This window comes from Aquarana catesbeiana, linkage group LG01 (genome assembly GCF_042186555.1).
Source record: "Aquarana catesbeiana isolate 2022-GZ linkage group LG01, ASM4218655v1, whole genome shotgun sequence".
Lineage (NCBI taxonomy): Eukaryota > Metazoa > Chordata > Amphibia > Anura > Ranidae > Aquarana > Aquarana catesbeiana.
In genome coordinates, this window is record NC_133324.1 from 290,265,832 (window position 1) to 290,282,623 (window position 16,792).

The following is a 16,792-nucleotide window of genomic DNA, read 5'->3' on the forward strand; positions in this document are numbered from 1 at the left end:
ACCGCACCAGGACCGGACAGACGGGAGGTCAAGTGCTCACTCTACATGGACGACGTGACGGTGTTCTGTGCTGATCGGCGCTCCATCGACACACTCACCCAGACCTGTGAGGACTTCGGCCAAGCTTCAGGGGCAAAGGTCAACGGGAAATCGGAAGTCATGCTCTTCGGAAAGTGGTTCCTGCCTTCTTCTGCACCCATTCCTTTCATCATCAAGACGGACTTCATCAAAATCCTTGGGGTCTGGTTTGGAGCTGAGGGCGCAGCCCTGAAGTCCTGGGAGGAAAGACTGTCAAAGAAGCGACAGAAGTTTGGTCTTTGGAACCTCAGAGAACTCACCATCGAAGGTAAAACACTGGTACTCCACAGCGAGAGCCTCCCTGTGCTGCAGTACCTCGCCCAGGCCTGGCCCCCCCGGGTTAACACCTGTAAGGCCATCACCAGGGCGGTGTTTCACTTCATCTGGAGCTCCAAAATGGACAGAGTGAAGCGGGCGGTTATGTTCAAGGAACCCCTCAAAGGCGGTAAGGGTGTGCCCGACATCGCTACCATACTGAGGGTGTGCTTTGCTTGTAACTGCATCCGCAGGACATTGGTTGACAGAACTGTGGACTCTGGTGGTAACTCCATGTCCCGTTTTTTCCTCCTGCCTCTTTGGAGGATGCTTGAATGGGACAAATGGGATAGCTCTATCCCCTACAACTGGGACACCCCTTGGTACTACTTGGACACCTTCAAGTTTATTAAGGAGCTGGGGCTACATGGAGTGAAGCCCAACTTGTGGAAGCCAAAAACTATCCACAAGTTGATTAGAGCATCAGACATTGTTGAGACTGTTCCAGGCCTCCCTTCAGCCACTTGTAAAGTGGTCTGGAGGAATGTTTCCCCAAAGAGACTCACCAACAGGCACAAAGATCTGGCATGGATGGCAATCCAGGGGGGTTGCCACTCAGGACATTCATGCATGCCAGAAACCTGTGCAGATACAGGCACTGCCCCTTTTGCATCATCCAGGAGGAAACTGCTCTGCATGTTTTATGGGAGTGCCCCTTTGCACAGGACCTGTTGAGGGCCTTGGAACCTGAACTCAAAGACTTTGTACCACAGACTGCTATCACACACTTTGGTGTGTTGAACGGACTCTTCTGTGGAACTCATTCACAGGAGGACACTGACGGTGCCTGGCGGTGCTGTGTTGCTTTAAGGACGCTTTATGGTGCGCCAGAAAACGTCTCATCCACCAGCGGGAGAGGGTGTCCATCGAGGACTGTCGCAGACTGGTCCACAGTCTTCTCAGAGACTACCACTTGATGGACTTCAAGGGGGAAGAGGAGGTCTGAAGATTCCCCCCCCCCCCGTGTATCCTTTGGGAGTTAAAATAAAGCTTTGGGCCTGTGAACTCTTTTCTCCCTCCCCTACCCCACCTTCTCCACCCCCCCACCCCCCCAACACACCCGTTGCACATTTGAATGTTATTAGACTGTATGCAGCGCTAAACATAAAATTCAGGGATGAGTGATCCATCCAATTGTGACTATCAACTGTGCAATATGATAGTGTATAGCTAGATGTAGAAAAATGCAAAAAACCCAATATAATATTATGGTGAGTCCATGATCATATCAGCGACCAATAACGTGGACATTATGGTCATATGAAGGTGAATAGTGTGAATGTTGGATGAATGAGAGGTTTCTCAAAGGTGATACGTGGTTCACAGAGGTGGTGTTCCAGTACTCAGTATCCACAACAGAAAATAAATGGAGCAAATACGCTTACCGGAACTGGTGGACACGTTTGCCGTACGGCTAGGTGTCATACAGGCTTGAGGATCGATTGATCCAAATGGATGTAGAGGCGTATGCGGCAGGCTCCACTGATTCCTTAGTAGCACTGGTAAACGGCCTGGGGACAGCAGCTGTTCAAAGTCCAGTTACAGGCACTTCTCCAATAGGTGTATATTGGAGGAATGCACCTTTCACATAGCCATCATAGGGACATAGGAAAGGAAAAAAGGGCTCCACATTAAAATTAAATCCGAGAAAGCAGGTTTATTAAAACCAAACAGGGTAAAAAATCCAAATAACAGCAGCCAGGATAAAAGTGATCACAATAGAGAATAGCGTTGTACCAGGAACAAAAATCGGTTGCAACCCAAGGGTACTTGGGTGGGTCTGTTTCGGCAGACCTTCCAGAGGAAGGGTGTCCATCTGGTTTCGGCCAGATGGACCCAAGTGAAGTACCTCAGTCCCTGTCTGGAGCCTAACGCCCCGGGGGATCAGGGTAAGGTCCTTTCTAGGGAGGACTAATGTAACACCCGTTGCACGTTTTGTGTCACTCTTTATGTGTGTGCACTTTTTTTTGGCACCGGGTGGAGTTTTTGGGTGTGTTTCACACGCCACTGGCTTTTCAAAAAAAAAAAATTGACTACAGAAGGAACCAAAAACTAGATTTATTTAGCATCCTACACTAGGAGGGGGCTACATTAACTTGAACTGGTCTGGTGACTTTGGGACTGGCGTGCAAGTAATCAGGAACACGTCAAATGTTGCTGACTTACATTAGTCTGTTAACACTGGGGTTGGTGTTGTGGCAATCAGTGTACTGTCTGCTCTGCTAAGAACAAAATTCTCCAATAATCAGTGTAAGAGGAAACAAAGTGCTGACTTCAACACACAGCCTTTGTTTACACATTGATCACAGTTATCACATGGTACCAGGCCAATTTAATTGCTGACACGAGTGCTAGAGGGCATGCATGAGCCGCACGTTTTAAAATGCTCTCCAGATCTCAAGAGTGAGCCTTCTCCCTCTTTAAGTACAATGGCCTGATGGCAAGTGGTTAAACCCAAATCAAATTTATTATATTGTGGCTTACCAATTCTTAGATGTGGCAGCCAGTAGCATCACTGGGGGGGGGGGTTGCAGAGGGGGCCATGGCCCAACTAACATTATACTGTGCCTCCATGTGCCCTGCCCCCCAATTAAAATGCCTTTTTCTTGTGTAGCAGGTGCCCATAGCCCCACATCTTCCCCCGCATTCTCACAAGCGAGAGCGTGCCTGTCAGCTCCTGCGGGGGATTTCTCCCCCCTCCCTCTCCTCGCTGACTCCAATGTTAATTTGAGCGGCGCTCGCACAGCCAGGCCACCCGTCTGCTCCCTCCCCTGCATCCTTATTGGCAGGAGAGGAGCCAATCACAAGGACTTCATAAGCAGAAGGGGCAGCTGCAAGGGATTCTGGGACATGTAGTCTCCAACCAAAATGGCCCCATAGCCTTGTATGGGACAGGGAACTACAAAGCCCAGCATGCTCTCTGACCAGAGGGGATTGACACAGCAGAGGCTGCCTGGGGGAAAGGTCAGTCCACCATGAGGCAGGAGAAGTACGGACGTGACGAGAGGGGATGCTGTTACCCACTGGGGCGACCATCCTGCCACAGTTCCAGAGTCAGTCGGGAACAGGCGTCTCACTAGAGAGAGACCTCCGGTGCATCTCCTACTCTTTTGCCCCTTTAAAGAGAAGTATTACTGGTTATTACACAGCTAAACCTCTCATTAGGATTAGAGTTACTGTAGGCTGGCCGTTCTTCCCCTTTAGTAGTAGCTACGTCAGTTAAAGTTTCTAAATAAAAGAAAAATCTCTTTGCTAAATGTCTGTTATTGCTCTATTACCTTGAGTGCTATTGTTATTCATTTGTTATTGCTACTTGTACTTAACAGTTTGCCAAGAGTTAATTCAACCGAGTTTTGGGCTGCCTTTCCCAGGATTCGGCTGACTTACGCTCTCCTCTTTGAGTAAGTAAAACAGTGAAGGTTGAATTCAGTTTGAAACTGTGTCTCTGTGTCATTTATTGTGGCGTTCCACTAACATTATTGCTAGGTGTGCCAGAGGTGCAGAGACGGTTCTTGGGGTTGAGGAGCAGAGTATCAGACCAAAAACTCAAGCGGCTCCTACGGGGGTAGCGCTACATTTGTATTTTTGTATTTTTTTATTAAAAAAAAAAACAAAAACGGCAGTTTGTTGCCACCACCAGCTGTCAGCTGAAGAGAGCAGAGCACTGAATTCAATGAATAGGTGCCGCCGCTGTGAAACTCTCCCTCGCAGCGCCTATTCAATCAGGGACAGGGCCAGGCCAGCTTAGCGTGGGTGTCAGCGGCGTGAAGTCACGAGACGCGGCAGCATTAGAGTGAGCGCTTCTGTGCTGTGTGTGCAGTGCACCAGCCCAGCAGAGCGGACAGCAGAGAAGTGAGGCAGAGCCAGAGCACAGAAGAGGAGGAGCAGGGCATCCCTTTTAGAGGTGAGTTGAGCAGTGAGTTTCCACTGCACATTTTACAGACAACCCTCACACCTCTGCAAAGGACAATGTGGACTGACATAGCAAACATATATAATACATGCAGGACCTTTTTTCAGCGGGAACGCGGGGGAACGCAGTTCCGGCACATCCAGCACTGAATGTAGGTAATAGCATGGGGTGTGGGGTATGCTGGAGGGTCTATTGATGTTGGCTGCTGGGGGATCTATTGTCACTGATGGGGATCTGATTTTGTGTGAGGGTCTATTGTTGCTGATGGGGAATCTATTGTTGCTGGGGGATTCTTATGTTGCTGGAAGGGATCTACTGTTGAGGGAGAGGTCTATATTTACTGGCTGCTGGAGGATCTATTGATGCTGGCTGCTGGGAGATCTGTTGTTGCTGCTGGGGGGGGGGGGGTCTAATGTTGCTTGGGTGGATATTTTGTTACTGGGTGTGATATTTTGTTGTGGGTAGTTCACTGTTGCTGCGGGGAATCTATTGTTGTTGGGGTGGAGTCCATTGTTGCTGGGGGAGTCTATTGTTGTGTGGGGATCTATTGCTGGGATTCTATTGTTGCTGGCTGCAGGGGATCTATTCTGTTTTTCTTTTTATCATTAACATGTTCCATACAAATGATTTAGCACCATAAAATGATACTTGGTTCTGTATTCTCTAAAAGGGGCAGTACTGGCAGGTGGGTAGGGGGTGGAATCAAGGGACAGTGGTCAGAGGTGGGTAGGGGGCAGAGACAAGGGGTGACTCAGACGGGGGGAGTTCCTGCACCTATTCCCCGATAAAAAAAGCCCTGAATACATGTCAGTACGCTTGCTATGTCTAGCTGTAAAATTATGTCATTGGTAACTGGTGTGGAGTCAGTACATACATAATTGACTGTGACTCCATGACTGTTCTTGAATGGCCCAGCCAGAGCCCTGACTTAAACCCAATTGAGCATCTCTGGAGAGACCTAAAGATGGCTGTCCACCAACGTTTACCATCCAACCTGACAGAACTGGAGAGGATCTGCAAGGAGGAATGGCAGAGGATCCCCAAATCCAGGTGTGAAAAACTTGTTGCATCTTTCCCAAAAAGACTCATGGCTGTATTAGATCAAAAGGGTGCTTCTACTAAATACTGAGCAGAGAGTCTGAATACTTAAGACCATGTGATATTTCAGTTTTTCTTTTTTAACAAATCTGCAAATCTGCAAAAACAATTGTGTGTTTTTCTGTCAATATGGGGTGCTGTGTGTACATTAATGAGGAAAAAAAATGAACTTAAATGATTTTAGCAAATGGCTGCAATATAACAAAGAGTGAAAAATTTAAGGGGGTCTGAATACTTTCTGTCCCCACTGTAATATATATATATATATATATATATATATATATATATATATATATGCGTTTTATAGTTGGCCCCCCTACTTTTGTCCCTGCCCCCCCAAATATGAAAGCTGGAGATGCCACTGCTGGGCTGTGGGCAGGAGGCTTATCAGGATCTGGAATCCTCCTCTGTGAATAATTATGGGGTATATTGCGTATGGGTATGTTTCCATAGACACAAAAAGCGCTGGCAAGCTACGCCCCTGCATCCGCCTCACAGGAGTTTGACTGATAGCATCCGGAGCTTATGCCTCCCACTGCTCTCAGTGTTTCATGTAAGACCAGGAAGTAAAAAGAACGGGGCTGCATGCAGGACAGCGCTGGATTTGTACGGCATTGGTACGGGCAACTGCCCAACCTATAACTAGCCTTAAAGGGGTTGTAAAGGCAGAAGGTTTTTTTTATCCTAATGCATTCTATGCATTAAAGAGGAACTGCAGTCTGCTCACATAGTTTGTAATAAAAACATCTTTGCCATTCTGAAGCTTCCCTCCAACCACTTTACATATTATTTTATATATTCTGTACTTGCCAAATATGCTGCAGAAATCTCCCTCCACTGAGTCTGTCTGCAGCCATTTTAACTGTGGGCAGCTGAAGCTTCTGCCTGTTCACTTCCTGGATTTACACAGACTAGGGCCTGTTCACATGAGTGACACTAAAGGTAGGTGGTTGGCAGTGGCAAACCGTCCATGAGGGACACAGGGGCACCGCCACCCCCTACATGATTTGAGCCAGGGGCTCTAATTGGCTTCAAAAAGGGTGGGTTTGGGGCACAGAGCAGTGTGCCCCAAGCCCACCTGCTTATGACATTAGCAAATGTTGATTTGCTATTGTCTTCCTGCTTCTCCTCCCGGGCAATCAGGACAGGAAGCGGGTCCTAAGACCAGATTGGTTGGGAGGACAAGCCGCCGAAGCCCTCACAACCTGGATGGGGCCTGCGAGCGCGGCAGGCAGGGGGGTTTGCCACGCCCCAAAAATGGAGCACTAGCCGCCACTGGTGGTTGGACTGCGGTTTTATTCCCATAACCCCAAATATGCAGCTGCCCAGGTCATGCCACAGCTGTAAAGGAAAGCAGCAAAAATAAAATGGCATGTCACTATTGTCAGGCAATACCGCGATCAAATATAACTCAGTCAAGTAAATGGGTCTGTGCTGCAACGACGTGCTTAGTGGACTAGCATTTTGAGGGTTAAAGTTGGTGGTAAGGTGGTGTTAGACCGTGGATCACTTTTCAGAGGCAAAGCAGTATGGTGACACATTTGAACGAACTTTGCCTGATCACGTTTGAAATGTTGGCTGATAAAGGTGTCCAGTGAAGAGCGTGCTGCTACCTGGCGGATGGTTTCTACCATAGTATGATGATTTGGAGTGGCAGAAAACTGAAATCACGTTTTTAACATCTCCCGGAATACTTTGAAATCATTCAAAATGATTGAACATTGTGTGTTTATATATTTCTTTTTTTTTTCTCCTCTTGTATATGACCTTTGTGGTGATTGATGGGTGCTGGGAATACTATCTACATGGCCGAGCTAAACAAAGCGCATTCTTTAGGAAGCCTGTCACATATAATGCCTCTGACTGCCAATAGATGGCGATAGTGAGCAGGGTTTGCTCCGTCCATACCGTGATATATAATATATGATGGTATTGTGTAGCTCGGTGCTGTTCAGTCACATTCAGGACGCGTCTCTTCTCTCTATATCCCGAGAGAAGAATTGTCTGGAGCCCGTTCCTGGAACCAATAAAAAGGAAAGAGCTGCGGGAAGGTCGATCCTTGAACCAATAGGAGGCGGAGCTGTGTGACAAGTCATTTGAATACAATACCCACAATGCAGCAGTAACTCAAACAGCCTGTCTTACATATTGATAGTTATAGATGATTGGTGTAAGAAATGTGTACACGTGTTATATGGAATGTTTATAGGACGAGCAACATATAGAATAGATAGAATATAAAGCGTTCCGGTGTGACTCGCCCTGAGCTCAGTGCGATGTTCCTGTGGGAGGGTGCTCGCTGTTCCTTTTTGTCGGTAGCTTTGCGCAGTGGCAGTATCGTAGCCAATGAGGTTTATCCGAGGCGCGATTATTGCTAATTGAAAACTTTTCCCAATACCCCGCCGTGACGGCTTGCAATATAGCCGGCACCGGCAATTTTTGACAGTCTCTACGGAGACTGAACTATCTGGTATAACAATAGAGCATATGTAAACTACATGATACGGATGTGTACTGTTAATCTGGAAATGAACAGAGTAATGTAGTTCACTGTCTGCAGTTTCGTTATTATTAAGTGGTTTTATTTAATTGTAGTTGGATTTCCTTTTTTAATTGCAGTTGTGGTCATGAAACTCCTGGTAGACGGCTGATAAAAAGTATCTTTCTGAGTTTAGTTGCTAAAACCCCCATAATGTATGAATCCTGGGAGTGGCATGAAATGGTGTCTATACTCTAAATCAGGGGTCCCCGGGCTGCGGACTGGTGCCGGTTCTGGTGCCTCTGCAGCCGGGCCACAAAGACTGGACCCCCTGCAACAAATTACCCCCCCAGCATCATCAGAACCCTCCATCAACAGTAGATCCCTCCCAACAACTGACCCCCTAGAGCAACAATAGATCCCCCACCAGTAATAATAGACCCCCCTACAACAAAATACTCCCCAGCATCAATGGACCCACCTCACTCAACAGTAGATCCCTCCCAACAGTAGATTCCCCACCAGCAACAACAGACCCTCCTTTAACAAAAGATCTGCCTCTGCAACAATAGATCCTTCCCCCAGCACACCTTACTATTACCTGCATTCAGTGCTGGAGGTGCCGCAACTGCGTTCCCCCACTGAAAAAAACCCTGAGTATATGAATATACATCCCCAGAGTGTCTTCTCACAACAGGGGGGCCTTACATACCATTCTAGCCTATTGGCCTATAGACTATTGTCCTACTCAATCCTGTTGAGTCCAACCTGCTATATATTTTAAGCTTGTGCCGCCATAACACTCAGCAGCTGATTGACCTCAACTAGGTGGTGGTGCTTGTGAGAGACCGATCGGCTGGCTATCTGTATGTATATGTCCACCCCATTACCTGTTCCTCAGAGTGTGTATACTTACCGGCTCGGATTGCATAAGTATTCAATGGATAAACATCTCCAGAATGTCCTCTCACAACATGGGGTACTTACATACCATGCTAGCCTATTGGCCTATAGATTGATACCTTTCATTTAGCTCCTACTCAATCCTGTTGGGTCCATCCTACTATTCAGTTAACGCTTGTGCCGCCATAACACTCAGCAGCTGATTGACCTCAACTAGGTGATTGTGAGAGACCGAAAATCGGCCGGCTATCTGCATGTGTATGTCCACCCTGAGATTGTCTCACACTGTGTAACACTGCATGGGCTGATCAGTATTGCAATGATACTCAAGTGGAAAAAGCTGCTGTGCTGGCCAAGTCCAATTATATTGTGGTATAGATGGCCTGGTCATTGTTTTACCCAATGACCACTTTTCACTGTCTTCTCCACTTCCTTTTATTTATGCCCTTGTTTGTCACTTTTTGTATTTTTATGTTTGTACACGGTTTTTGCACGTGTGACTTGTAGGGTGTAGATCCTCGGGCCTGCCCTGAAAGTCTTGGGAGGGGGTGGACATAGGACTTCTGGCTTGGTTCACCCTCTCTCTCCAAGTACTTGGGTGGGTCTGTTTTGACAGACCCTCCAGAGAAAGGGGTACCCCAGTCCCTGTCTGGAGCCTCACGCCCCAGGGGGATCAGGGCAAGGCCCCCTGATTTTAGAGGGCTTGTGTACACCCTTTGCACTTTTTTGTGTTTCACTCTTTAGGTGTGTGCACATTTTTTTTGGCAACGGGTGAAGTTTTTGAGTGTTTCACACGCCATGGGCTTTAAAAAAAAAAAGAAAATATATATAATATTTATTGTGGTATAGATCAGTGTTTCGTAACCTTTTTTTCAGTCAAAGCACCCTTCAAAATGATGGACAATCTCAAGGCACCATATTCTAAAATATAAAAGACTATTCTAATAGTTTTACGTAATCCAGCAGCATGGACACAAATAGAACACCCAACATTAGAGGTAATTTAATCTTCCAAAGAAAATATCCCCCACAGCAGTGTCCTCTGCCCCCCCCCCCCCCCCAATAGCAGTTCCCTGTGCCACCTAAAGCAGTGTCTTCTGTCCCCTGCACCCACCCCCACTGTAGTGTCCTCTGCACCCCACCCCACCCCACACACACTATGGAGGTAGAACTCTCCTACCTTACACAGGTATACAGCAGAGCAGAGATGGGCCGATATCACAGGGATGGATGGGGTTAACTTCTGAAGTTAATGTTTCACATTAACAAACTGGTGAGTGGTTGCTAGGATCGCCCGGCAAGCAATCCCCTGCTATTTAATGTGAAAAGTTAACTCCAGCAGTTCCCGTCCCCATCCAGCCCTGTGATACCGGCCGCTGTCCATTCAAGAGGAGGGCGGCGAAAATGTCTGCATGCCGGATGCATGTGAAGTCATCACGGGCACTGATGGGCCGGACATTTAGCGGCAGCGGGCTGGGTGTGGGCCGCAGGCCGTAGGTTGCCGGCCCCTGCTCTATATCATGTGTGAAGAATTGCCTTGAGCGCGTTCCTGGAACCAATAGAAAGGAAAGAGCTGCGGGAAGGTCGTTCCTAGAACCAATAGGAGGCGGAGCTGTGTGACAAGTCATTTGAATACAATACCCACAATGCAGCAGTAACTCAAACAGCCTGTCTTACATATAGATAGTTATAGATGATTGGTGTAAGAAATGTGTACACGTGTTATATGTAATATGGAATGTTTATAGGACAAGTAAGATATAGAATTAGATAGAAACTAAAGCATTCCGATGTGACTCGCCCTGAGCTCAGTGCGATGTTCCTGTGGGAGGGTGCTCACTGTTGCCATCTATTGTTAGCTTTGCGCAGTGGCAGTATCGTAGCCAATGAGGTTTATCCGAGGCGCGATTATTGCTAATTGAAAACTTTTCCCAATACCCCGCCGTGACGGCTTGCAATATAGCCGGCACTGGCAATTTTTGACAGTCTCTACGGAGACTGAACTATCTGGTACAAGAATAGAACTAATGGTGCTCATGATGATAAAATTGCTGTAAGCTTTATGGTTAAATTGCTTAGCAAGGTAGTTGCTTTATTATAACAATCTGTACTTGGTGGGGATTGCCTGGTAGCAAAAAATATCTTGGAAGATGTATGTCTTATGATTTCAACACTGTTTGAAATCCCTATCAATCCTGATCCTACAATAGTACTTTTAACCACTTACCAACCGGCCCATAGCCGAATGACGGCTGCAGGGCGGTTGGATAACTCTGGGAGGGCGTACTATGACGTCCTCCCAGAATTCCCCTCTCGCGCGCCCCCTGGGGCGCGCACCCGAACACATCCGTGACCGCCGGGTTTCATCACGGATCCCGGTAAATGGCCGCTAATCGCGGCCGTTTACCATGTGATCGCGCCGTCAAATGACAGCGCGATCACATGTAAACAGACCGGCGTCATCTGATGACGCCGGTTCCTCTCCTCCCCTCCTGTGTACCGATCGGTACACTGTGGAGGAGAGGGAGATGGATGGATGGCTGCAGCGCTGTGGGCTGTATGTGTAGTGCCCACAGCGCTGCACAGAGACATCCAGCCATCCATCCATCCATGCTCAGCCATCCCTACTACTATACAATGCTGTGCAATACTCTGCAATGCCCCCACAATACTCTGCAATGCTGTGCAATACTCTGCAATGCCCCCACAATACTCTGCAATGCTGTGCAATACTCTGCAATGCCCCCACAATACTCTGCAATGCTGTGCAATACTCTGCAATGCTGTGCAATACTCTGCAATGCCCCCACAATACTCTGCAATGCTGTGCAATATTCTGCAATGCCCCCACAATACTCTGCAATGCTGTGCAATACTCTGCAATGCTGTGCAATACTCTGCAATACCCCCACAATACTCTGCAATGCTGTGCAATACTCTGCAATGCCCCCACAATACTCTGCAATGCCCCCACAATACTCTGCAATGCCCCCGCCATACTCTGCTATGCCCCCGCCATACTCTGCCATGCCCCCGCCATACTCTGCCATGCCCCCGCCATACTCCGCCATACCCCGCCATACTCTGCAATACCCCGCCATACTCTGCAATACCCCGCCATACCCTGCCATGCTGAGCCATGCTCAGATGTACTCGCCCTCTGTATGTGGCCAGGCTGTGGAAGTCTCACACATGTGGTATCGCCGTACTCAGGAGGAGCAGGAGAATCTATTTTGGGGTGTCATTTTTGGAATGTACATGGTATGTGGTAGAAATATTGTATAAATGGACAACTTTGTGTTAAAAAAAAAAAAAAAAGCGTTTTAACCACTTCCCGCCGGCCGTCATACAACGTCCTTGACTTTGTGCGGGGATATCTGAATGATGGTTGCAGCTACAGGCATCATTCAGATATCAGCTTTTTCAGCCGGCGATTCCCTACACCATGAGAATGATCATAGCAGCTGTTCCACTGCTTGATCGTTCTTACGGGAGGCGAAAGGGAATGTCCCCCCCCCTCCCGCGCTTCTACCGACTCACCGCTACGATCGAAGCCAGGATCATTTTTTTTTTATTATTTCAGGCTTCCCAGCCTACAGGTGAGATGTGGGGTCTTATTGACCCCATATCTCACTGTAAAGAGGACCTGTCATGCCATATTCCTATTACAAGGATGTTTATATTCCTTGTAATAGGAATAAAAGTGGTCCAAAATTTTTTTTTTTTGGAAAAAAGCATCAAACTAAAATAAATAAAGTAAAATGAACAATAAAAAAAAAAAAAAAAATTTTTAAAGCGCCCCTGTCCCTGTGTGCTCGCATGCAGAAGCGAACGCATATGTAAGTCCCGCCCACATATGAAAACGGTGTTCAAACCACACATGTGAGGTATCGCTGCGATCGGTAGAGCGAGAGCAATAATTTTGGCCCTAGACCTCCTCTGTAACTCAAATCATGTAACCAGTAAAAAATTTTAAAGCGTCACCTATGGGGATTTTTGAGTAGCAAAGTTTGGCGCCATTCCACAAGCGCGTGCAATTTTGAAAGGTGACATGTTGGGTATCTATTTACTCGGCGTAACTTCATCTTTCACATTATGCAAAAACATTAGGCTAACTTTACTGTTTTGGTTTTTGTAAAGCACAAAATAGTTTTTTTTCCAAAAAAAAGCGTTAAAAAAATTGCTGCGCAAATACCGTGCGAGATAAAAAGTTGCAACGACCGCCATTGTATTCTCTAGGGTCTTTGCTAAAAAAACATATATAATGTTTTGGGGTTCTATGTAATTTTCTAGCTAATAAATGATGATTTTTACATGTAGGAGAGAAATGTCAGAATTGGCCTGGGTGCTCCAGAACGCCTGAAGGTGCTCCCCTGCATGTTGGGCCTCTGTATGTGGCCACGCTGTGTAAAAGTCTCACACATGTGGTATCGCCATACTCGGGAGTAATAGTAGAATGTGTTTTGGGGTGTAATTTGTGGTATGCATATGCTGTGTGTGAGAAATAACCTGCTAATATGACAATTTTGTGGGAAAAAAAAAAAAGTAAAAAAAAAACCTTGATTTTGCAAAGAATTGTGGGAAAAAATGACAACTTCAAAAAACTCACCATGCATCTTTCTAAATACCTTGGAATGTCTTCTTTCCAAAAAGGGGTCATTTGGGGGGTATTTGTACTTTTCTGGAATGTTAGGGTCTCAAGAAATTAGATAGGCCGTCAGTACTTCAGGTGTGATCAATTTTCAGATATTCGCACCATAGCTTTTGGACTCTATAACTTTCACAAAGACCAAATAATATCCACCGATTTGGGTTAATTTTACCAAAGATATGTAGCGGTATAAATTTTGGCCAAAATATTTGAAGAAAAATTACTGATTTGCAAAATATTATAACAGAAATGAAGAAAAATGTATTTTTTTACAGATTTTTCGGTCTTTTTTCTTTTACGGCGCAAAAAATTAAGAACCCAGCGGTGATTAAATACCACCAAAAGAAAGCTCCATTTGTGTGAAAAAAAGGACAAAAATTTCATATAGATACAGTGTTGCATGACTGAGTAATTGTCATTCAAAATGTGAGAGCACCAAAAGCTGAAAATTGGTCTGGTTAGGAAGGGGGTTTAAGTGCCCAGTTGTCAAGTGGTTAAACTTAAAACCGGACACTCTCTCCTACCGCCAATTCAAACTCTTATTACAGATTACTACAGCTGCGAAACAAACAATTGCCAAAGCTTGGAAATCCCCGACCTTAATAATTGCTGAAACTAAAAATAGAGTCAATCAAGCAATAATCCATGCCAAAACAGAGGCTATAACTCAAGATAAAGTATCCAACTTTGAGAATATATGGAATCCCTGGGTGTCTCACTTTTTGCCTTCCAATCTTGATGTTTCCCTACTAAGACCTTGGTAATCTCGATTTATACTTCCATTCTCTGCATTCATGGTATGTGTTTATTACCATGCACTACCCTGGGGACCCCTATTACTTCTCATTTCTTTCTTCTCTATCTATTTTTTCTCTTACCTAAGATTACTTTTTCTTTTATCTTCTTTCTCTCTTCTACTTTTTCCCCCTATTCTCTCTCCTCTTTCAATTTACTCTTTATATAGTTCTGGTAGCAGAACTTTTATTTCCTTGGTTATCATTATACCAATTGTACATAGTTCCAATATGTAGTATAAGATTTTAGATTCTATAATAAATAGTTTCTTTTTTTAATTTTTATTTAAAAACTATACTCTTGATAATAATTAAGTTGGTTTTATCCTTTCTTATACAATAAATGTATGACGCAATCTTTTGAGTAGTTAGATCCATGCTAAAATTGTTTTAGTTAAACTACTTTTATTTTATGTTGGAACTACAACTCAATATTATTACCATATATGTGCTGCCACCATATTTACTTATGTATACTAATTGCTGAAATGCAATAAAACAAATTTGACAAGAAAATAACAAATTGTTCAGAATATTGAAATCTAGGGTTCAGTTTAGTGTTAGCAGTTCCTTCACTATTAGGTGTGTTTTTTTTTGCTCCTACAAGTAGGATTTCCTTTTACAAAGGCTGTTCTGTAGTCTATGACTCCCGGGCAGTTGTGGACCTGAAACTCTTATGTTGGACGGTTGATAAAAAAGGATCTTTCTGAATTTTGCTGTAAAAACACCCATATTATATGATTCCTGGAAGTGGTATGAAATGGTGTCTATACCCTAAATAATAAGAGGAGATGCTTCCAAAAATACCATACAAAAACACCACAAAGAAATATGCACCTACAAAGGCTCTATGTGTAAATATGTAAAATGTGCCCTTACAACTAAGAGCCTTGTATCGATGTAAGATGTACCCGCTCAATCACTTGGTATAAACACCTGCAGAGCCAGCTGTGCCCAGCCCACTAACTCAATATACCACCCCGGTATTGCAAGCCTCTATTTGGACTACAAGAACAAGCAGCAGCATTTCCCAAAGTGTTATGTGTGGTGACTGTTACTAATATTTGTGGTGAGCGTCATCACCTGTTACTCACAGTGTGTGCACCTGACGGCTCAGGTTACACAAGTGTTCTATGGGTATATGCAGGGCTTTTTTTTTTCTCAGAGAACCCGGCTTGCACGCGGCCCTGGTCATTCTTGACCAGGAGAAGGCCTTTGACCGTGTCTCCCATGAGTTTCTGTGCAGACCTCTGCACAGGTTTGGTCTTGGGGAAATGTTTTGTTCGTATGTGAATGTGATGTATAATGACATCTGTAGTTTGGTGTTGTTGAATGGCTGGAAAACTGGCCCCATCCTCTCTGGGGATAGACAAGGCTGCCCTCTCTCATCTCTGCTTTTTGTTTGCTGTATAGAGCTCTTCTCCCAAAGCATCAGACAGAACCCAGAGATCAGAGGGATCACCGCACCAGGACCGGACAGACTTGAGGTCAAGTGCTCACGCTACATGGACGACGTGACGGTGTTCTGTTCTGATCGGCGCTCCATCGACACACTCTCCCAGACCTGTGAGGATTTCAGCAAGGCTTCGGGGGCAAAGGTCAACTGCGGGAAGTCAGAAGTCATGCTTTTCGTAAAGTGGTTCCTGCCTTCTTCTGCACCCATTCCTTTCAGCATCAAAATGGACTTCCTCAAAATTCTTGGGGTCTGGTTTGGAGCTGAGGGCACAGCCCTGAATTCCTGGGAGGAGGGACTGGCCAAGATGCGACAGAAGTTTGGACTTTGGAGCCTCAGAGAACTCACCATCAAAGTAAAACACTGGTACTCCGCAGCAAGATTCTCCCTGTGTTGCAGTACCTTGCCCAGGCTTGGCCCCTCCTGGTTAAGACCTGCAAGGCCATCACCAGGGCGGTGTTTCACTTCATCTGAAGCTCCAAAATGGACAGAGTGAAGTGGCCGATTATGTTTAAGGAACCTCTCAAGGGCGGTAAGGGCGTGCCTGACATCGCCACTCTACTGAGGGTGCTCTTTGCTTGTAACTGCATGCGCAGGACTTTGGTTGACAGAACTTTGGACTCTGGCGATAACTCCATGTCCCATTTTTTCCTCCTGCCTCTTTGGAGGTCCCTTGGATGGGACAAATGTGACACTGCTTGGTATTACTTGGACACTTTTAAGTTTATCAAGGAGCTGGGGCTGCATGGGGTTAAGCCCGACTTGTGGAAGCCAAAAACTATCCACAAGTTGATTAGAGCATTGGATATTGTTGAGACTGTTCCAGGCCTCCCTTCAGCTGCTTGCAAAGTGGTCTGGAGGAATGTTTCTTCAAAGAGACTCACCAACAGGCACACAGATCCAAGGGGGGTTGCCTCTCAGGACATTCATGCATGCCAGAAACCTATGCAGATACAGGAGGAAACTGCTTTGCACATTTTCTGGGAGTGCCCCTTTGCACAGGGCCTGTTGGGTGCCTTGGAACCTGAATTTAAAGATTTTTTTGCCACAGACTGCAATCACACACTTCAGTTTGTTGAACAGACTCTTCTGTAGAACTCATTCACAG

The 16,792-nt window shown here is 45.8% G+C and overlaps 2 non-coding genes across 2 annotated transcripts; both read left to right on the plus strand.

The window, feature by feature from the left end:
* Positions 1 to 7,721: 7,721 nt before the first annotated feature.
* LOC141124484 (U4 spliceosomal RNA) lies at positions 7,722 to 7,862 on the plus strand. The gene has a single exon (XR_012240890.1). It is a non-coding gene; the product is annotated as a U4 spliceosomal RNA (small nuclear RNA).
* A 2,781-nt stretch (positions 7,863 to 10,643) lies between these two features.
* On the plus strand, positions 10,644 to 10,784 carry LOC141124482 (U4 spliceosomal RNA). The gene has a single exon (XR_012240888.1). It is a non-coding gene; the product is annotated as a U4 spliceosomal RNA (small nuclear RNA).
* Positions 10,785 to 16,792: the final 6,008 nt, after the last annotated feature.